Source organism: Danio rerio, chromosome 23, assembly GCF_052040795.2.
Source record: "Danio rerio strain M-AB ecotype USA chromosome 23, GRCz13ab, whole genome shotgun sequence".
Classification (NCBI taxonomy): Eukaryota; Metazoa; Chordata; class Actinopteri; order Cypriniformes; family Danionidae; genus Danio; species Danio rerio.
Genome location: NC_141043.1, coordinates 39,482,974 through 39,507,167, shown reverse-complemented (window position 1 = coordinate 39,507,167; position 24,194 = coordinate 39,482,974). Strand labels below are relative to the sequence as shown.

Below are 24,194 nucleotides of genomic sequence, written 5' to 3'. Positions count from 1 at the left end.
ACCTGCTTCCATGATTACTCTGTTTTGTTCTGTTGTATTATTGTGCTAGAAACAGCCAGCAGAGGGCACCTTCAGATCAGTGTGAAGCGCTTCTAAAGCTAATAAAAGGTTTGAAAGGTGTTTATTCCCATTAACCTTGTGAAAATGTCACCTATTTTATTTTGCTCTTCGCCAAGTAAAATACAGAAATACAAATAAATAAACTTTGACTACCTGAAAGTGACTAAATTATTAGTTTTAAATGAAAAACTAATCACTCAATAATATTTTTGTATATTTTTATATAGTGTTTTAATAAATAAGAAAATAAGTGATATATGATGCTATACAAATCTAATACATACTGTATATAGAATTATTTTTCACCTAAAAGGATGAAAACACATATTTTTTAATAGACTGGTATTACAAAAATGCTGGAGCCTATTTTTTAAAAACTGAAACCTAATAAAAACTATTGTCACTTGAAAGGGCTGTAAAATTAGTAATATTAATGCTACTACTAGGGCTGCACAATATATAGTTTCAGTGTTGATATCTCAATTTGTGCATCCGCAATATAGGCACATTGCAAGATATACAATGTTGAGTCTGAATTATAGTTGACCAGGAGCCACAGAATTGCATTTAATTACAGTTTTTATTTGGTATATATTTATGCACAAAAAATTGTTGTTGATGTATTAAACAACTAAAGCTGAATCCAAATCATGCAATTGTATTATTTTAAAAATGAATATAACTTAAGGTTAATTTTAACCTAAAATGAAAATAGTAAATAATTTAGAAAATATAAACGTAAAACTTAATTGAAAAAACTTACAAAGCATGAATAATGTTTCGGTGATATTAAAATAATACAATAGAATTAGCAAAAGGCAATGATCTGCCATTTAGAGTGTGCATATTATAATTGCATAAGTTGGAAAAACATTAAACATTTTTCCTCGTTCCAGATGAAATGGTGCCGAGCAAATCAAAATGAATATCCAAGATTATTTTAATGCAAGCTAACAAAGTAATAAATGAGAGTCTTTTATTGTCTTAAACAAATAATTATTTGACCTTTGTCTCACCGAAGCGATATTCCGCAACATAACTAGTCATTTTAATCTCCTACTTCCATATCTTTTTCATACTGGACTGCACGGGATCAAAATCCCATTCGTCTTTAAATTTGCAGAGGCTTAGGTGAGTCTAATAACTCATGGATTTTGAAGCCGAACAGCAAAGTCATCATTTTCTTTGGCTGCTCGTCTGTGTTTTCAATGTCACTTTGTTTAAAAAAATGTCTCTTTTTCATCCAACCAAGTAGCATCACTCACATACTCTCAAGATGCACAGGTTTGTGTGCCTTGGTGAGAAAGATGCCGAACATTTCCAGTCAGATTTTGGGGTTTGTTTTGTTTGTTGATGCTGGATTGAAGGTCCACAAATGCTTCGTCTGGGAATTAAAGGAACACTCTACTTTGTTTGGAAATAGGCTCATTTTACAAGTCCCCTAGCATTGAACAGTTGAGTTTTTCTATTTTATGAATCCATACAGCCAATCTTTGGGTCTTGTGGGAGCACTTTTAGCTTAGCTTAGCATAAATCATTGCATTGAATTAGACCATTAGCATCATGCTCAAATGTCCAAAGAGTTTAGATAGTTTTACTATTTAAAGCAGGGGTGCCCAAACTTTTTCATATAAAGGACCAAAAATCGTGGGCTGAAGGTAAATAGCAAACTGTATTACATTAAAGTTGCTATGCTTAATTTCTTAATTTATTTCATAATATTTAAAAATGAATAAATAAATAAAACATTACTTTAAATCGTAATAACTAATGCAGTGTAACTTTTAAAATGATAACTTAATGCAATAAAAACATAACAGTGGACAGTGGAGTTCAATGCTGAATACACTAGTCAAGCAGAATCTGCCTTTGCCTTGATTTGCTCACCAAAGTCTCTGCATTGTCTTTTATCCTTCAGATGACAGTATGTACATTTAAACTAAATCTTATTAATTAACAATATGTAATTGAAACATTTAATTTCAGTTAGCTTTTAACAATAAAACAACATTAGATTTTAAATGACAATTTCTAAACCATCCCCATCATTCTTCCAATCTTCTCAGATGGGATTTGGCCCAAGGGCCCTAGTTTGGGCATCTCTGATTTAAAGCTTTACTAGTGTGTAGTTCTGTCATGCACTAAGATCGATGGAAAATTAAAAGTTGCATTTTTTTTTCTAGGATCGATATAGCTAGGAACTAAACTCTGATCATTTGGTCGAATAAGAGTAAAGTTCCTTCAAAATAGAAATGTTAAATTTTTCATCATTCTTAATACATGATGTAACTACTGAAGTTTTAAATAGGAAAGTTATCAAAACCATTTGCTGATATTTAAGCAAGTTGCTTATGGTCTAATCTGATTCAATGATCTATGCTAAGCTAAGCTAAAAGTGCTCCCCTCAGAGCACTGATCATCTGAATTAGGGCTGCACGAAATTGGAAAAATCTGATATTGCCATATTTTGTTATTCTGCCATTTCTATATTGCATTATATGATTGCTATTTCACCAGATCACTTGATTATCTCTATTTGGAAAGACTTTTTCATTTTAGATTGATTCTGTAGGGGAATGCATCAGCATAAAACCTAATAAACAAATTAAAAGCATAGATAAAATCAATAAAGAATAAGCTACACCTAAAACAAACAGCGTTTTATGGTTTTCCAATTCTAAAAGTGTTCAGGTACAGTAATAAAATAATTTTAAAAAAATAATTCAATAAATTGATCATTATTAAAGTTACTATAGGTACAACCACTTATGCCTGAATGCTTTTAAAATCCCCATACACTCACAGGCCTTAAAAACACGAATAAAATGTTACATTATAACCCAGACTTAACATTGCATATCCTGCGATGTGACTTGCGAATGATCAAACTTTAATATCAATGCTGCAATGATATACAGTATTGTGCACCTGAGGGATGGGCCGATAAACGATTTCATATTGAATCGCGATAAAATTTGTCAATGACAATGGTAAGCTCTGGACTTTTCTTAACTCTATATTGATCCAGGAGCCAATCACACAGCAGAAATCTGCAACAATGGGAACTTAGAAATGTGTTTTGAAATTAGAGATGCACCAAATTTTCGGCCACAGAAAATTTATTGGCTGAAAATGTTATGTCATTTAATGGACCCTCTAATTTTTGTGGCTTCCGTAATTGTTGGTATACTCCTATAAATCTGAAAGCTTTACAACAACCTGTATCGAAATATGTATTGCCATCGTTCAATATGGAAAATAATTATCGAGATTTAATTTTTGCCATATCGTGCAGCCCTAATCTGAATGGTTTCAAAAATGGTAAAACTCAACAGTTTAACTCTGGATGACTTCTAAAATGAGCTTAATCCCAATAAAAAAACGAAGTGTTACTTTAAATGTGTTGTCTTGGCATATTTAGGATTGCATTGAGTCAATCTACATGGCAGAGCAGGGACCAATTTGTACATTTTGACTCTGGTTCAAACTGGAGTTTCAGGCTGTGTTTTTGATGGAGCGTCTCCAAATGTTCTCAGTCTTAAGCGGCTGACATCCAGCTGTTACAGATGGTGGACGTTCTGGATGGAGCTGGACAGTATCAGGTCCAAGTCTTTGCTTCTCAGAACTGAGACCCCGGTGATGAGGCCTGCTGTTTTCCTTTGTGCTGCAGAGACTTCGACTGCAGACGTTCAAGATGGGCTTGTGGTTTGAGAAGGCTGGAGTTGATCCAGTCATGGCATTTCTCATCTTCTTCACTGGGATTTTGTGAGTTGGGGGAATAGAGGAAGTGCTGCCTGCCTTTGTCTAAGGAGAAGATGCTATTACTGTACACTGAGAAATATGATTCATTGAATTTACCATACATTTTTGTTGCAAATAATTTATATGAGCTGAATTTAAACAAATTATATTAAACATAACTAAATTTAATTGATTTAAATCCAGCCCATGTAAATTATTTGCAACCACTTACCTTGAACAAAAATGAGTAAATTCAATTAATATTTTTTTTTAGTTAACTTACAGAAATATTCAGTCGGTTTCTTGCGCTTATTTGAACGAAATCCCTTTTTATATCTATCATTATTTTGTATATATGTTTTTATATATATGATATAAGTAATAGAATTTTGTGGTTGAGGCCCTGGTTTTACAAGGCATTATTAGGTAGGTTAAGTTTGTGTAAATATATACACAGATTGCCTCACAACATTCAAAAAATTACCAGACAACAAAATTAGAAATGAATTGAATAGATTTTTTTTTTCAAAGAGGCTTACATGTTTGTTTGGTTGTATTTTCCATACATAATTAAATATATTTAAATATATATTTATTAAGAAAATTCTTAAAATTATTATTTCGATTGCAATACCGTCACCGGCCACTTCATTAGATACACTTGTCTAACTGCTCATCAATGCAAATTACTAATCCAATGGCACATGGCAGCAACTCAATACATTTAGGCATGTAGACATGGTCAAGACAATCAGTTATGCAGTAGAGCATTTCTGAACACACAACACATCCAACCTTGAGGTGGAGGGGCTACAGCAGCAGAAGACCACAATGAGTGCCACTCCTGTCAGCTAAAAATAGGAAACTGAGGTTAGAGTTACAGGCTCACCAGAATTGGACAATAGAACATTGGAAAAACCTTGCCTGGACTGGGTCTCGATTTCTACAACATTTCAGTGGTAGGGTCAGAATTTGGCACTACAGCCTACCAGAGTATTGTTGCTGACCATGTTCATCCCTTTATGACCACAGTTCACCCATCTTCTGATGGCTACTTTCAGCAGGATAATGTGCAAAGCATCTCAGACCGGTTTCTTGAACATGACAATGAGTTCACTGTACTCAAATGGCCTCTAGTACGAGTAAGGTGTACCTAATAAAATGGCCGGAGAGTATATTGTAAAACATATTTATGCTTTTCTCTCTCTCTCTCTCTCTCTCTCTCTCTCTCTCTCTCTCTCTCTCTCTCTCTATATATATATATATATATATATATATATATATATAATTTTTTTTTAAATATAGAAAATATTTTAGACTAAAAGAGAAAAAAAAGTTTTTTTTAAACTGGTTGTCTCCCAACAAATAAACAAATATAAGGTAATTTTAAAAAGACTAAATTATTCATAAAATGTCTTATACGTTATAGGAGATTCTTATTATTATTATCATCATCATTATTATCCTCATCATAATTATTAATATTATTGCTTTTAGTGTTTTAATCTGAGAGAGATTTCAAAAGCATCTTATACTACTAAGATCTCATTAAAATTATTATACTATAAGTTTTATGATGTTACCTTTTCAAAATTAAATAGAGATATATTCATAAAGTTTAAATTTATTTATTAAATATAATTTCCCCCACTGTGTGTTTAGTTCATATACACACCCATAATTCCTGAAATTACCTTTATACAGAAGCATTCATACACAAACAATTTTCCAAACCACAAGGCAGGTTAAACCAGCTGCTAGATTTCTGACAGATAACACACAGAGACGTGTCTGGATTTTATTTCTTCATACATGAACAACTCCATCAAACCTCACGTAAACTGATTTTAAATAACACACAATTTATAGCTAAACATTAATTACCAGGTAATCTCAGGCTCCATGATGAATTAATAATGTGCTGTTCAGGATGTGTGCGTGGTCACCTAGCAACCGCCTCCATTCATTTACATTTTCAGCTCTGGCATTTGTGCTTATTCTTCATGGTGCTAAATTTTCAATTGGCAATAAAACGCTGGGAATTAACATGCTCCAGGTGAATGAAAGGTGTGTAGGGCTGTCGTTCTTCTTCGGGGTTTGCTGAACTTTGAGGTTTGACCATCAGAGCATGTTCTAAGGAGCTGTTGTGGTGGGAGATTGAAAAACACATCTTTTACACCTAAAAATAAATTAATAATGTGAGATGTTTTTTCGACAGCGTAACAGTCCCACTGCTGAGGGAAATATAAGCTGGTATAGCCTATAAACGGGTTTAAAAGTCTCTCAGGTCTCTTTCTCTGGTACATAGAACAAAATATGGCTCTGAAAACAATTTTCACTCAGAAATAGCTGAATTTCACTATTGATTACAAAGGAAGGGAAACGCATAAACATACAATTTTAATGTAAAAAAAAGGAAATCCTATTTATATTTTCTAAAATCTGTTGTTTTTATTTTTTAATAATGGAAACAAAACTTTACGTAGTTTTGCAAAACATTCTTGACTCCAAAGTGTATATATATGAACGCCAGTTCCCTGGACTGTTTTAAGAAACTTCTTAAAACTCATCTTTTTATTATTGCTTATAACTTATGAGGCCTTCTTTTAATATGTATATTTTTATCATTATTATCATTCTTACTTTTTTGTGTATTTCATGTTCTTCTGTGTGTTGATGCTCTTATTAGCGCTTTGAGTTTGAGAAAAGCGCAATATAAATAAAATGTATTATTATTATTATTATTTATTATATAGGGCTATATGGGTGGGAGCCGCATGTTGGAGCGAGTGTTTATAAGGGTCGAGTCACATGAAGGAGGTCTAGATGGAAACTTTTGTTTTGTGTTTACCTAATAATTAAAGTTGTTGCATGTAGGAATAGGCCAATATAAGATTCTGACTGTATGATAACCTTGGATAAAAATATCATGGTTACACACTATTGTGATTACTGCAATAAAATACATTCTTTTTATAAGTCTGGGTAAAAAAAATTCAACTTTTTTTTTTTCCCTTTGAACACTATTTTATTTTGTGAAAGATTTAAAATATTTTTAAGCAGAAAAAATGTTAGGCTAAGTAATTCAAATGAATCATAGACTTCTGCTGTCTTCATTAGTTTCAAAAACACGGATTTATTTTTATAATTTAAAATGTCATCTTTGGATAAAATTTCTGCTGGACGTACTGTTGTCCTAAAATAATGTAAATAAAAAAATCTTACACATACCTTAGGAATTAAGATTTGTTCGGTTTAAAAACCTTGAATTTTCCAAACCATAGTATACCTTGAAAATGGTTATTGTCTTATGCCTAGTTGCATGTCCGCTGGTTCCCACTTCTGAATGAGTTTGTTTTAGCTACTTGTACATTAACGTGGCGTTGAAACTCGACACAGAGAAACATAACCTCACTGCCAGCTAGCGTTTCGGAATTGTAATTCCAGAGCACGAGGAGTATAAATGCACGGCAATGTGCAAGGCAATTTGTCATGTCGATCATCCAACGCAGAAGTATAAGCCAGCTTTTAGCCTCCTTGTTAAAGCAACCGATTCCCATGCAAAGAATCACCGATTCAATCCCAGTTCAGACCGGGTTGGGTGCAGTAGGACTAGTGGGTTACACATAGGGGCTCGTCTGGGATGGAAGTGAGGTTTAGGGGGGTGAGTGTAACGGAGGCCAGCTACCAAAGTGCTATGCAGGTAAACCTCACTCTTCTGACCTCAAGAGGTACTCTAGCGACAGATGATATGGTCTTTAGCCTCCTTGATAAAGCAACTGTTTCCCATGCAAAGAATCGCCAGTTCGATCCCAGCTCAGACTGTGTTGGGTGCAGTAGGACCGGAAGGTTACACATTGGGGGTCGTCCAGGGTGGGAGTGAAGTTTAGGGGAGTGAGTGTAACATAGGCCATCTTGCAAAGTGCCATGCAGGTAAAACATCACTCCTCTGACCTTAAAAGGTGCTCTGACATCTATCTCTAAATATTTTGTAAAATTATCTGAAGTTATAGTATCAGAAAAATTTGTTGATAAGCATGGTGGTTGATAAACTACTGCAGCATGAATCAATGATCACTTTTTGTGATCTAAAAGTAAATATTTACGCTAGTAAAATGTGCAGGATTTATACATTTGAACCTCAACTTCAATGTAAATTCAATGTAATTTTAATACCAGTAGAATTAATAATGAATTGGCACAAAATTAACTGTTAATATAAATATAATTAAACATACATATACATTATTTAGGTTTTGGTGTTTTATAAAATGATTCTTTGGGACCTTTATTTCTTTGGGATTTTTTATGCATTGTGAGGGTTTAAAGTTTCTAATAAACATTCAAAAATATGATCAAGTTTTATGCAAGTGTTTCAAACTTAAGTTATTCAAGCTGTTTAAGTCAGTTGAATGTAATTATAGTTAAAACACTGATATTTTTTATTTGATTCATCTTACAAATTCAAGGCAACGGGCAAGGAACATGCAAGTTTTCCTGTATGTAATTTCATCTGCATTACAAAAGCTCTCCTTCAATTGTTTACACTTTACTGCACTTTTAAAGTCATCCTCTAGGTGGCACAAGCCATTCTTAGTCAATTTAAGAGTGTTTGCTTCCTTTTTATTACAGCCAACTTCCTTTTTATTACATTCAGCAGCACTTTGTCACTCTTGCCTTCACATTCAGCTGTTTTTACTCTGCGAGATGGATCATATTAATTTTGCACATAACTAGGTTTGCTTGTGGAAATTGCACGCAGGCTTCGGCGTGTCAGGCCGACGAGATTTGGAGGCCCTGTTTTTCTCCCTTCGCCTCTAACCGCAGAGCCCCCTTGCTGTGAAGTGACTGGTGCACCTCATAGATTTCTCCTAAATAAATCATCCTTATGGGACAAAGATGCATTTCGCCGCATGAGAGAAGAAGAATGAGGGCAGGAGGATTTATGACGGGAGATGTGAGGCCTTGATGTTGCTGTCAGCCTTCATTGCGACTGCGCCTCAGGCCTCGCAACCAACATGGCCTCCAACATCCAAAACAGAGGCGCTTTTGAAGTTCGCTCGCCCTGGCCTGTCGCAACTGCACATTTGTACTCTCTCTCTCTTTCTCTCCCTCTCACTCTCTTAATGCCCATCCAACTCATTCATCTTTTCCGGGCGGCTTCTCAGCCTGTGGTGCTGAAATATGGCAGATGAACCTGTTACATGTTAGTTTAAGAGATAGTGTAGGTGTAAATTACACAGGAGGCTCTGGCTAACCTTATTTATGAGAGGGCTGTCAGGTGTTTAGGTGTTAGAGCGAGACGTGCTGCTTAAATCGTTTACTCCGCTGTAAATCAGAGCGTTCGTGCCACATTTGTGCACAGCACTTTGCACACGTGTTTACATGTGCAGGGCTCTGTTTTTGTGTACTGGAGGGTCTGGTAAACTCAGTGACTGTCGGTCCAGGCCACCAGCATGGACGTAGTGGGTCATTTTTTGAGTTTATTATCATTTTTATTGAGATATGTAGCTCTGAAACTCTCTCAGAGTAACAGTTGGCCTTGTTTTATTGCAGGTGAGCTGAAACTGAGTGTATCTGTCATCAGATAATGTTCTTTGAGTATAATCTCAGTGCAGCACTGTGAAAATGCTTGTGTTTTTGTATTGTTTCTATTCCAAATATCTAAAACTTCTTTAATCAAAAGCATTTTCTATAGACAAGGAAAAGTATTGTTTTGTTTTTAGACAAACAATTATTCTAAAGTGAAAACAATAGTTTTGCTTATTGCCCTATTGTCAGATTATTTTGCTCTCTTTAAGGAAAAAGTGACAATTTTGACTTCTGAAAACTAAACAATAATTTTGTGCTCATCTAAAAAAATGCTTTTTGAGTTAAGAATTATTAGATATTTAGACTAGAAACAAGTAAAGTATTTTTGCAGTGTGTTGAGCAATGTTGATGGATTGATTGAATTTTACTTTTAAAAGTTTGGGGTTGGTAGTATTTCTTTTTTCTTTTTTTTTTAAGTAACGGTGTATCAATTTGATCTTACTTGTTTCTCTGAAAATCTTGAAAAAATGTATCAACGGTTTCCACAAAAATGGTAAGCAAGATTCCTGTCTTCATTTCAGGTTTGATAAAAATATAAAAATCAGCATAATGCAATGATTCCCGAAATATCATGTGATGTGGAAGACTGGAGTAATTTTTTTGTTATTATTATTATTTTTTTTTAAGTATATAGTTATTTTAGAGTAATATTTTAATATTACCCTTTTGTGTCTTGTTCAAATTGAATATCCTTTCATTATGTTGGTGGCTGTTTTTGCCTCATTGACTTTCATTAAAATTACAATTTTTGATTGCAAAACCATAACCGCATATCACCATGCATTCTTGATTGTTGGTGGTTTTGTTGGAAATTGTTGGAGGTACAATTTGTAGTTTAAAAAAAAAATAATAAATTATATTATTAAAATAAATTTATTGGATAAAACGTGTACAAATTTATATTATATTTATATTTGTGTATATATATATATATATATATATATATATATATATATATATATATATATATATATACATAAATATAATATAAATATACACAAATATAATATAAATATATATAATATAATATATATATATATATATATATATATATATATATATATATATATATATATATATATATATATATATATATATATTATATATTATATATATATATTATATTATATATATATAATATATATATATATATAATATATATATATATATATATATATATATGTATTATATATATATATATATATGTATTATATAATATATATATATATATATATATTATAATATATATATATATATATATATATATATATATATATATATATATATATATATATAATATTATATTATATTATATATATATTTATAATATATTTGTATATATATATATATATACATACAATTCATTACATCATAAATGATTGAAATATCTTGTGGACAAAGTATTACATACGTTTATATACAAAGTATATACACTGAAAATGACTTTTTAATAATAGTGTTTAATTAGTGTCCTTTAAATTTATTATCTTATCAAATAATTATTGCCCTAAACATATCTGACAAGATTTATTGGAATATAAACTATTGTTACACCCCGAATGATGTTTTAATGGGTGTCCACCATAAATCATTGTAAATAAAAACTGTATGGTAAAGTCATTATGTAAAAGAAAACTGAAGACAAGTATTAAACATGACAAGTTTTTACTGTTTTACTAGTATCTACTACTATTTTACTATGACCATTTATGTGAAGCTGATTTGACAAAATCTACATTGTAAAAGCACTATACAAATAAAGGTAAACAAGTGCTGACTATGGGTAATATCCACAGCAAGTGTTTTTCAGCCACCAATAAACTTTTAGTGAATAGTTGGCTATTTCAATTTCATTCATCTCCTTTTACGGCATCGATAATGTAATTTAATTCAAATATAATCCTTTAAATAGATTTCAGCATTCATTAAATTGTTTAAGTGTAAAACAGGATGAAAGACATTTAAATGCAAGTGCCATCAGGAACAGCAGGCAAGCGCTGAAACTCCATTGAAAATACTATGGTAAAATAAATGTCCATATTTTAAAGACATTGCTTGGAACAATGGTATTTAATGCTGTGTTGCTTGTCCATTCTGAAATCCACTATTGTATATCAATAAGGCAGTAAAGATCATTGAGTTTTAATGGCATGGCAGATTACAGAAAGCACTTGAGCTGGCTTTTTGAAAGTTAAAGGCCCCTGTGTTGATACCAATTACATTTACTTAAATTTCCAAAAGAATATTTTTATTTTTAAAACTACAACAGGAAAAATGGCATCCATGCTTCTCTATAACATCTCAAGAGTGAATCCTTTTCACCCTCTCGACAGAAGTGCACCCGTGTTTGATCCTCTGAATGGATCTTAGCTGATGAATCGCTCGGTGATACCGAAGAGGACGCTGTAAAAACGCATTGAGAATGAGTCATTGAAACACTAAACCCACTGCGAGCACTTAGAGAGTCTGGACGTGTTGATTTTCTACCTGTGGGCGTTTACCATCCATCCTCTATTCATTCTTAGAGTCGCACAGAAGTGGGACAACTAACACTAGCTCTTCTAGCATCGATACAGCAATGTCCTGCTCTTATATTACATAAAAGACAACATGGTTATCGAGGTAACCCTATTTGTTTCCATTGTTGGAGCCCAACATGTTGCACTGGGAATGTTAGTAGGTGTTTTTTTGTCATTATGGTGGTTGTGCCTGGAGGTGTGTGTCTTGTGTGTCAGCCGTATTGTTTGGGAAGTGGTTGAGTGCTGGGCTCTTTTTTTGAAGGGCGAGGGAGGAGACTGGCGGGGTTGAGGCTGGGCTGCAGGCGGGTACATCTGGACCCAGTCTAAACATGGCACAGCTCTGTCTGGTGTGTCTCTGACCAGATCAGATTTATGCTTCCCAGTGTGTGTTTTTATTTCACATATACACATACTCCTGCAGACAGGTTTTGTCTGAAATGTCTGAGACACCAGAGAACTTTCAACTGTTAGGGCTTTTTTTTGTGTGTGTGCTTGACTGCTCAAGTTCATATTTTTATACCGGACACAGATGTATTATATATGGCAATGTATTTTAGTCTTGCATCTATCATATTAATAATGTACCTTTTATAAAAAATATGATTATATTGGGAAAGTTATTACAACTTTTTTTATTTATTTATTTTTTGCATTTATTAAATCGAACCGTAATGAGAAAGGAAGCGAAGTTGGAGGGAGAGAGGGGTATAGGGTTGCAAAATGTCTTCGAGCCAGGTTTCGAACTCGGGACGCCCTGATGTGCTACTGCACCATATGTAAATTTACAACTGTAAATGATGATTTTCGATTTTAATAAATTTTAAAAGTTAAATTTTATTGAATTTTATAAGTTACACAATTCATCAGCTTTATTTTACATTCTTAGGGGATTCAAAACACACGTTGACTTCCTCAGACACAATCCACAATTGATACTGTTATTAACCACACAATAAATATTTTTCTTCACCTTTAAAAGCATTATCTCCATTGCACAGGAAAATAACAATTATTAACATCATTCACTTATTCATGTCAATGCTATGAAATTCCAACGGTCCAAAGCATTAAAAATACATTATTATTAGAATTAAAAAAAAAATTGTTTGTGAGATTATCCTTTTTGAAAAGGAATTAAGGCGACACAATTACCCAGTTGGCATTTCTGTGTGGAGTTTGCATGTTCTCCGTGTTGCCATGGGTTTCCTCTAGGTCCTCTGGTTTCCCCCACAGTCCAAAGACATGTGCTATAGGGGAATTAAATGAACTAAATTGGCTATAGTGTATGAGTGTGTATGGATAATTCCCAGTACTGGGTTGCAGCTGGAACGACATCCACTGTGTATAACTGGATAAGCTGGTGGTTCATTCCGCTGTGAATAACCTCTGATAAATAAAGGCACTAAACGGAAGGAAAATAAATGAATGAATGAAAATGTATTAAATTAGTAAAATTTGATATTTTATTAGAAATAATACAAATAATGTTTAATTGCTTAAAATTGAACATTTAGCTTAATTGCAAGTACATGTTTGTAATGCGCTCCGGTTTTCCCTACAAGTCCAAAGACGTGGTAGGTGAATTGGGTAAGCTAAATTGGCTGTAGTGTATGTGTGTGATTGAGTGTGTATGGATGTTTCCCGGTGATGGGTTACAGCTGGAAGAGTATCTGCTGCATAACACATACTGGATTAGTTGGTGGTTCATTCCGCTGTGGCGACCCCAGATTAATAAAAGAACTAAGCAGAAAATAAAATAAATTATTGTCCATAATGCTGATGCAATAGGTCACCAGTTTTGTTTTGTATTCTTAGTGGTCATGAAGCATCACATACCTTTAGTTTAATGTGATTGACTTATAACCCCAAGTTATTATTGTTGAAGCAGTGTAAAAATGAATAAAACAAACATAATGACATAATGATTTGATCAGTAGTCCATTAATATATTCAGTCTTTTTGGTATACTCCATGTTTCAGGAGCTCATCTTTATGCCCTGATTTCCCCTTTGCTCTTATTTGACGTGGGCTGTAAAGCAGTCTTTTTAGGTTAGGGCACATAAATAACAGCTGGCTTTTCTTTTGGAGGGCATTTCCTGAGGCCCTGACCACGAGTCCTTATGGAGAAAGACCGTACTAGACTATAAAGTTTGCATGTACAGCGTGTGTGTGTGGAAAATGCAGCTCCATGCCCTTCTGAGAAAACAAACAGCAAACCTCCAGCGGCTGCACTGTTAGACTTTTGCTCTGAGGTTTGTGCAAATGTGTGTGGCATTCGCTCCTCTGTGTTTGGGTAAAGGAACGAGGGCAGTGACCCGCTCCCCCCTTCTTTCCCCCTAAATGGTCGTCCAGACGGACCAGCTCTCTTTTGTTTCCTCTTTCTGTTGGTTACCCCCTCCTCTTCCAGTCTGCTTTATTGCACTTGATTCGAAGCGCGCTCATTCCTGAGATGGTGCCGATAGCAGCTGCAGCTCAATTGCCCACCATAAAGCATCCACAACCCCGCCGGAGAGCCTGGCCGTGGGGGCTGGGCCACTGTGGCAAGCCATTTTGACTTTTATTCAGTCACATGACATGAGTACTTAATACCATCAGTTTAGTTTGAACACTGGTTAAAATGCAAGTTCGTTGATATTTGGATTCTATAGAAACAATGGCACTTTTTAATACCAGAAATTACTTTTGAACTGATAAAAATACTAATTTTCCATCAGTATAATGTGCAATTATCAAGAATTATTGATATCAAGAAAGAATAAACATTTCTGTAGTTGAATGTAGTTTCTATTAAAATGAAATGAAATAAAATAGTGCTATGAAATGAATTATTAATTACTATTTATCTTCAGAATTAAAAGTTTGTATTTATAAAACTGAAATATTCACATATCCATCCACAGTAACTATCTGTTTGTCCGTCTCAAAGGTGTAGATTTGCTCTTGATATTGGTGGGGACGTACATACCTAGGGCGCATGTATTGAACAGCACAAATTCTGTTTCGTGCTTTTAAAAACACTTAAACACTTCATAATACGAATAACAATTATGCTGCAAAAGTAAATCTGCATGATTTTACTGCAATCTGGCTTTAAGGAGGTACGAATAGCAAGAAATTAAGAGAGGTATGCGATGCATTTTAACCGTTTTATCCTATTATATGGATTATATGTCTATGAATTTAACCCTTTGAGCACATCTACTAAAATGTCCCTAGGTGGGGAAATTTCAGTAATTGCTGGAGATACATCCCCTCCGTCCATGCCAATTCTACTTTGTCTATCTGTCTGTTTATCTATCTGTCTATCTTGTTTCACAACACTACTGGGTTATTTCAAGCTAAATTTGGGTTAATATAAGCAAACCATATTTTTTATATACAGTCAGAAAAAAAGTCTGATGAACATACTGTTTCGTACACAAAACCAGTACCTTTCAAGGTCTGCTTTTGGTTCTGAGGGTGCAATTATGTACCCAAAATCAGGTATAACTTACTGGCCCTCCCAAAAAGACAGTCAGACAGTTGCAGCTCGTCCAGAACACTGCTGCCAGGATTCTGACCAGAACCATGAAATCAGAGCACATCACACCTGTCCTCAGATCTTTACACTGGCTCCCAGTTACATTCAGAATAGATTTTAAAGTATTATTACTTGTCTATAAATCACTAAATGGCCTAGGACCTCAATACATTACAGATATGCTCACTGAAACCTAACAGATCACTCAGATCTTTAGGATCAAATAAATTAGAAATTCCAACGGTTCAGTCAAAGCAGGGTGAATTCAGCTATTATGCTGAATCAGCTTCCAGTAATGATCAGATGTGCCTCCAACATTAGGCACATTCATATCAAGACTGAAAACACATCTGTTTTAGCTGTACTTTAACTAAATGAGCTCTCTGCTACGTCCCACAGATTACACTGTCTTTTCTTTTGCATTCTTTTGTAACTTGTTTTAACACATTTTAATTTGCTTTTATCTGTTTTTTTAAGTTTTAATTTTTTAGTATTTTGATCATTTTTATTTTCTTGTTTCTGTTATTCTTGTTTTTGTAAAGCACTTTTAAATTACCATTGTGTATGAAATGTGTTAAACACTGTAGACTTGCCTTGCCTATAAAAAAGAATGAGAAAAAGAAAATAATTTCTTGACATCAGTATTGTAATTTGAATGGTAGCCTATGGTGAAATTAATCAACTCTTGATATAATTAAAAAAAACTAGTTAGTTTTATTTAAGCAATATGAGTCCTGGATGTAAACAATCAAATGTGCTTGTTAAAATGATAGTCATGTCAATAATTTGATTTCTGCTTGGCATTCATGATAACAAGAATTAACATTTTCATCAGCAAAAATGTAATTGCTGATACCAAACATTCCTGTTAACACTAATAGAAATATAATTCCTTTCATGAAGAACTGTCATTCTAAGAAGCAAGAATGCAATAGCTTTTATCCACAACTCCTATCCTCTGAATGAGTAAAAGTCAAAGTGGCTTGCCATATGGCGACACCCCGTATTCGTTTCTCTGCAAATTTCTACACTTAAACTTTAATGGTCGTAATCTTCTAGAGTTGTGACTTGGTTTAGATTGGATGCTTGTGGTTGGACTTGGAGATTTAATGTGGTGAAGTGTTGAGATATATTGGACAAGATGTAGTTGTGGCATTGCAGGCCAGAGAATTACAAATGCAGCAGCTAATATTGTGACTGGCCTGAGATTTGTGAGAGCTGTCAGTCTCTGTTCACCTGCAGAGGGCGATGTGCAGTCAGTAGAGTGATTACCTGTATGTATTCACAATTGGATGATGTCAGTACAGGTTTTGTACTGTACTGTATATGTTGTGTACTATTCTTATGTGGTGTTTTGTTTATTTTGTTATCCACTAATACTTTTCACATTTATTCATTCATTCATTCATTGCTTCGTTCATATTTAGGATAAAGTTTGTTGTTCACCTTCCCGTTCATTCATTCATATTTAAGATTCATTTTGTTTTCACCAATATGTTCATTCATTCATTCATTCATTTAATAATTTAATATTGATTAATTCATTTATTAATTCAATCATTCATTCATATTTAGGATTCATTTTGTTATTCACCAATATGTTGCACCATTCATTCATTCATTCATTCATTTATTTATTAATTCATTTATATTTATAATTAATTTTGTTATTCACCAATATGTTGCACATTCATTCATTCATTCATTCATTCATTCATTCATATTTAGCATTCATTTTGTTATTCAACATTGTTTCACAGTCATTCATTCATTCATTCATTCATTCATTCATTTTTAGGATTTATTGTTATTCACCAATATGTTGCACATTCATTCTTTCATTTCTTTCATCCATAAATTGTTTTATTTAGTTGGATTAATCATTAATTGGTTTATTAATCAGTTCATCCATCCATTCATCCTTCATTCATCTTAACATTTTATGTCTAATTCTACTTTAATATCTGTTTATTTGTTTATACTTTTCATTAATGTCTTTATTTACATAGCATGTTTATTTTTGTTTGGTCAATTAATTTTATTTCAGTTTATTTTTGAGCGTAGATTTATTCATTAATTTGTTCATTATTAATTAATTGCTTATTTGCATATCTGCTTATAAATATCTATTTAATGTATCTTGGAAGATTTATTTATTTATTTGTTTATTCACGTTTAACCCAGTGGTTTAAAAAATGTCTCCACATTTGTCAGTCTGATCAGCTGATGAGGTGAAAGATTACAGCTCGAGCTCACATTAGACTACATCAGCTTCATCAATCACACTGGAGAATAGAAGGTCAAGTCAAGTGCATTGCTTTGTAAAATACAGTAACCCATGCCATTTGCTCTGTTTTATTGTGTTCTTTTTGCCAGTTGTATATTTTGTGATATTCTGTGTAGAGAAAAAACCTCTGCATACAGTGTCTATATTTAAACATGCACAAACACAAAGGCAATATTAAGGAAGCATAACAACATATTACATATTTCTGCGGTACAAGGGCTGCATAATAAATTGAAAGAGGATCGTTATCACAGCAATGGTAAATGCCTTATACATAGTAGGACTGCACAATATATCGTTTAGGCATCAATATCGCAATGTGTGAGTCTGCAGTAGTCACATCGCAGGCATCTGCAATGTAATTGACCATTACAGTTACAACAAAGTGGAGTCATTTCATATTTTAACTTTAGAGTAAGAATTTGAAGCAAACTTCAGCCATTTGGGCACAAAATAAATGTTTGCAGCTCAAAGTTGAATTGAACATTATATAATTACTTAATTAAAACAATACAGTGTTATTATTATGATTATACAGTGATTTTATTTTTATTTCTGCTTCTAAATACTGTTTGACCGCCCAGAAACTAAAAAACAATTGTTTGCCTATTGTACTATATACTTGTCATTTTAAAATGAAATTTAGTGCAGATATGCAACCCGACAAAATCATCCCAATTCTAAAATTAGGAATTCTTTACAAACTGTTCAAGCCATTTGGTAAAATTGCCTTTATATGGCAATATATAATGCAGTGAATGCAAACATTGCAGTATATTTTCTTCTAATATCATGCAGCCCTAATCCATATCGCAGAAAGTGCAATAAATTAAACTAGTGCCAAGCTTTTGTTTGCTTCATGCATATCATGCATATTCCAAATCTAACCAATCAGACGGGGCTTTTATGATCTATATATCAGGGGTTCTCAACTGGTTTGGCCATGGGACCCACATTTTTACATGGTCATCAAGCCGCGACCCAAATTTTTAGGAACTATTATACAATTTTCGGGATTATAATTAATTTGTATTTATTTGTTAACACACACAAGTAGTGACTGATAAATCATAATAACATCACCAAGACTTATAAATAAATGCTATCATTTAACAAAATGTATCAATATATAGAAATATTACAAAGTAAAGACAACAAATACTGTAAACAGTGGTTATGGTAAGGAAAGGTTAAGTTACCATGAACTAAATTGAACTGTTAATAAAACATGTTGACTGGTTTCTAAATGTCGTTGTAATTTAGAAGGTTTTGTGCTCTTTTGTGAGAGCACCTCGCTACTTATTACACACTGAGGCTTTAAGTTTTTTTTTTTTCGTCAATACCTGTAAATCCATACTCTACATATTCAGGGTCGTACTTCCGCTTTGACATATTTGTTGCTATAATTAAATGAAATTTCACATGTCAAACGGTACTGTTGTTGTGCCCGCATTTCAAAATAAAAGTCAAAATAGCTTAAAAAATTTTTTAACCACACACTCCGCGACCCACTAAAAATATTCAGTGGGTCGCGACCCACCAGTTGAGAAACACAGATCTATATCCTCACCTTTCCAGTAGAGGTGCTGTTAGGTGCAGTAAGCTGATAGTAAATGCTTATGCTGGGAGACAACAAGAAAATGACAATCGACAATAGGAATCAGAATTTGCCCCAAGATTTTCAGTCGTGCGTGGTGAAAAATTTTGATTATTTCTTTTACAATTTAACTTTTATTCTATTGCTGATAAAACAGTGTTTTGCATGTTAGTTATATTGTGATAAATAATGTCGTTGCAACACTCAACAATAAATCATATTTTCCAAACATTCTGCAGCCCTATTCAGAAGTATGCAGTGTGAATACTGTATGTGCTCAGACCTTTGTAGCCACAAGTCCAATTATATTTGCCTGGACTTGACTCTCTGTGATGAATGAACTGCGAGTACTTAGATTTTTATCTCTTTACTCATTCAATCATAATGCCAAAAGTCAACATTTACACAACCCTGGATTAAAAATGCAAATAATATTGCATACACTTTAGGGCAATTCAGTGTAATTACACGATTAAGTACTGAGTAATATTAGGTAGCTACATGTATTTACTATAAGGTCACAGTTAGGGTTTGGTTTAGGGTTAATTAGTTTTAATTATGCATAATTTACTATTAATATTATTTTTAATGGTTTGTAGATGCAAATTGTCTTTTATTAAACATGTGGCATATATGGTTATTTTTCCTGAGTTTTTTTTACTATTTTATTATGATTAACAGATGGCATTCATTAAAATGTCATTCAGTATAATAATTTAAATAGCTAAAAATAAATAAAATATAGATCACAGTAAAGCCCCAAAATTCAAAGGCTTTGCCAGGTTTGACCTATTTTACAGCATGTTTTTAATAATTGGATATATTGTACATTTTAGTCTTATAAATATAATATTTATTCAATATTCATTATAGTCTTTATAATGTAAATGTAGTTATAGTCTAGTGTTTAATAAATGCATCTCAGAATAAGTTTCTTCCATTTCTGTTTGTAGTTATATGGTATATCAATATGTGTAAAACATTATTAACCTATTTGACCTTATATTTTTCTATAGGGAATTAAAAACAGTACACAAAGTTAATGTAGACATTTACAATTTGACTTTTGTTGCTGCATTAGTTTTTAATCATTTATGCTCTGATATATTTTAATAAGTTGTTTCGGTTTTGCGTAAATATATCTGTTAAGCTAATTTATGGTGATTTATTTCACTTCTTTTTAGACATTTTATTTGCTAAACCTATTAAACGGAGCATTTTTATTTGTCATATTTAAACATATTATTTGTAAATAGGCATCATATTTATGCTCTTTTGATTATGTAAAGTCTCTTTAGTTCAATTCTATTTGTTATAAACACCAAAATGGGGCATCTCACCTTTGACCTTTAAGTATAATGTAGCCAAGTTATCTTAATATAAGTGTTACAATTAGTGGTGGGTGAAATTACTTACTGTAATACTTATCTAAAGTGAGGGATATCTTTTAATTTTTAGGTAATTTAATTACATATAATGCCCTTGCCTTAAATACAGGATAAATTAAACAGTTCTATATATTGACTCAGAGAAGCAGAGTAATAAATATTTTAGGTACTGTTACTTATTATTCGAGTAATCTCCATTTAAGGCTAACACTGATGTTTCTGTAAACTGCCAATCTCACATTTGTTTTTGCACAAGTTTTACTTCTTTATAAGCAAAAGGTTTTAATTATTTAACAAAAGAATACAATTCAGTATGATCACTTTTCCTTATTGAAAATAATGTATTATAAGAAGGTTGTTTCATTTTGCGTAAATGCAAGTTAATTTAAATCATTACAGTAAACGTTTATTTGCCTTTAATATGCTTATAATTTGATCCTGACCCTAAAAATCTTAATGTTAAACTAAGTTACCTTAAAGTGTTCTCATAATGTTTTATTTTATGCTTTTCTATGCATTAAACAGCATTGGAAATATATGAAATGAAATTAAATCAAACTTTTAAAATCAATACACGTATAGCACACTGTACTAGTAGTGAGCACATAGCCTTCCAAGTGTCTGTAGTCACTGCCAATTGCACTTCTGTTGCTGCGTAGATTTTACCTATTCATCAGCAAAAAGTGTTTAATCACTTAAAACGGAATGATATCCAGTATGATCACTTATGCTCTCAAATAATTTAGCAAGCAGCTTTTTGGTTTTGCAAAAATGTATGTGTTGCGCTAAATGAACATTATTCTTTCATATTTTGACTTTTATTTTGCCAAAGTTAATTTGAGCCATTGCAGTAGACGTTTATTTACCTTAAATACTCTATCTTTAGAGATAATATGGCTTTGATTTGATTCTGACCCCAAAAGGAACACCTTCATGTGCAAGTAAGTGACCTTAAAATATTAAGTGTATTTCATTTACACTTCTCTACACTTCCTGTTTATTCAAACTGCTTAATTCTTGAGATTTTGGGTGGGAAAAAACGTAATTGTTTTCTGCTCTATCCACTTAAATTTGTAAACTAATAGGTTAACTTATTTCCTTCATTTTGTGTAAACACAAATTGATTAAGCAGTTTTTTTTTACAGTGAATATATTAAACTTCAATGGAATCGTGTGACAAAAACATTTTAAAATCAATAGCGAGCATGTTGAACTTCAAGGCCAACACTAAAGTTTCTTTGGACAGTTTCACTTTGGTTGCTTTATAGGTTTTACCTATTTGTCAGCAGAAAGTTTTGAATCACTTAAAACAGGTTTGAATTAAAAATGTGCTGTGCTGAATGTACATTATTCATTCATAGTATGACTTTATTTTGTCGAAGTTCATTTGAATCATTGCAGTAGATGTTTGTCTTTTAAATTTTTATTTTAAATTTTAAATTTTATACATATATCACTTTGGTACATTTAATTTGATTTGGACCTCAAAAAGCACATCATGTGCAACTGAGTTACCTTAAAGTATTATCGTAGTATTTTATTTACACTTTTCTAAACAAGAAAAGTGACACTTGCTGTTTGTTTTATCTGCTCATTTAAAATGAGCTGGAACAACACCATTCTTGAGTTTTTGGGTGGGAAAACTTAATTTTTTATGTTCAATCTACTTAAATTTGTAAAAAAAAACGAATAAGTTAACTTAATTCCTTTATGTTGTCCCAACACAAATCAATTGTGTGGAACAGTGTATCCACACAGTGTATGTATTAAACATAATGTGGCAAAATCGTTTTCAAATCAACAGTGTTTGTGTTGCATTTCAAGGCCAACACTGAAGTAGACACTGCCAATTTCACTTTTGTTGCAACTCGCATGTTGACCTCACACATAGCTGTCAAATACCTCTTCTGGTTTCTGCGGCTTCTCCCTGCTCCATCACAGCCCTGTGACTGTAATGACTGAAAAACACACAGAGTCGCAGGAGCAGACGAGCAAGACCAGGCGGCTTCGTCTGGCAGCCGTTCCCGTGTGATCCCTCGGCAGGAGGAGGAGCGAGAGCTTGCCTCGCAGGTACGGCCACCTCCAGACAGATGAGCCTGGTGACAGCGGGACGCAACAACCTGCAATTCTTCTGTCTGACTCGATCCGTCAATGTCCCCGTCCCCACAAACGCAACTCCCCTGTATGGGCAGGCAGAGATAGTTTCGCAAAAGTGGGCCCGCAGGAATTGGCGATAATGAGCACGTTTGCTCGCACCTGTGATGGCACGCAGAAATGAAAAACAAACAGTCTGCTTCATTTGCACACGCTGATGATTCACGTCCTGAGAATAGATTGAGGAAATGGCAGGAATGCAACATAGGCCCGCGTTTTGAGATTCCTCTCCGGGGCGCTTATCTGGTTTGTGCGATTTGGTGTCTTGATAAAACGCATCTGTTTGTTTTATCTCTTTCTTGAGGGCCTCTTTGAACTGCAGACAATGACGGGTTGTCTTGTGAGTTGTGAGGGCCCGACGCTGACCAGCCACAAGGTGGCGCTCACCCTCAACAAGCATCTCCCAAGTTCACAGGGTTTTTTTTTTTTTTCCTCCACACTGCTTTGAGCATGCTGATGTATCATGGCGCAATGAAAAGGAGGAAATGAGAGGGGGGACATAAATGTGTTTGGTGCATGCAGGGACTAATGGAGTCTACCTTTGCCAGTACATTAGGAACAAAACAAGAGAGGTGAGAGGGAGAGCGCCACCCGTCCGAGACAGAGCGGTCGTGCCCTAATGGAGAAGGGAAATAGAAGTTGGTGTCGGTGAAATGCCAGGCCTCTGGCTGTGTTGTTGATACATTTGTTTCCTGTTAGTCCACTTATTTATGGTCAAGGGTTTCTTCATTGCCTCATAGTGATTCATTACGTGCGAGAATGAGGTCAGGAGAAAGGTTGTGGCAATTAGTTACATTTAAGAGGCAATTTTTGCCCTCAGCCTGATGTGGTCACATTCTGCTTGGGCTTTGAAAAAGTGACACTTTTTTATATCCAAAATAAGGATGGCCCGCAGGTCCAGAGCCATTTTTCAGGACAGTGCTGTGATTTCAGTGAGGATAATTGATCTTGTATGTGTTTGTATTTGTTGTGTTCTGTGTTTAATATGTCTGTCTGTCTGTCTGTCTGTCTGTCTGTCTGTCTGTCCGTCTCTCCATCCATCCATCCATCCGTATATGTTTTTGATCAGAAGGGTTGAAAAAATATATGCTCAATTGGCTGTTAACCATCACACTAGATATAGAAGTACATTGCAATGTGAGATGCAGTATTCCATGTATATGTATGATAAAAATATAGTATATTTGTTTGTGTCATTGAATTTAATAAAATTCATTATTAATTGTTCATTTGTTACTCGTGTTATTTAAATTTTCACAATTTAAATGTGGTATTATTTATTTATAGATACATTGTTAGTGCAGCGTTTCTCCACTGTTAACGTTGTATTTTAATT

General features: G+C 33.5%; 1 long non-coding RNA gene across 2 annotated transcripts in view; it reads left to right on the top strand.

Moving 5' to 3' along the window:
- si:dkey-81p22.11 overlaps positions 1-24,194 on the top strand; it is a 166,707-nt gene that overhangs the window by 5,752 nt on the left and 136,761 nt on the right. For both annotated transcript variants that reach the window (NR_125800.1, NR_125799.1), the window contains 1 exon segment: positions 21,593-21,645. This is a non-coding gene — a long non-coding RNA (si:dkey-81p22.11).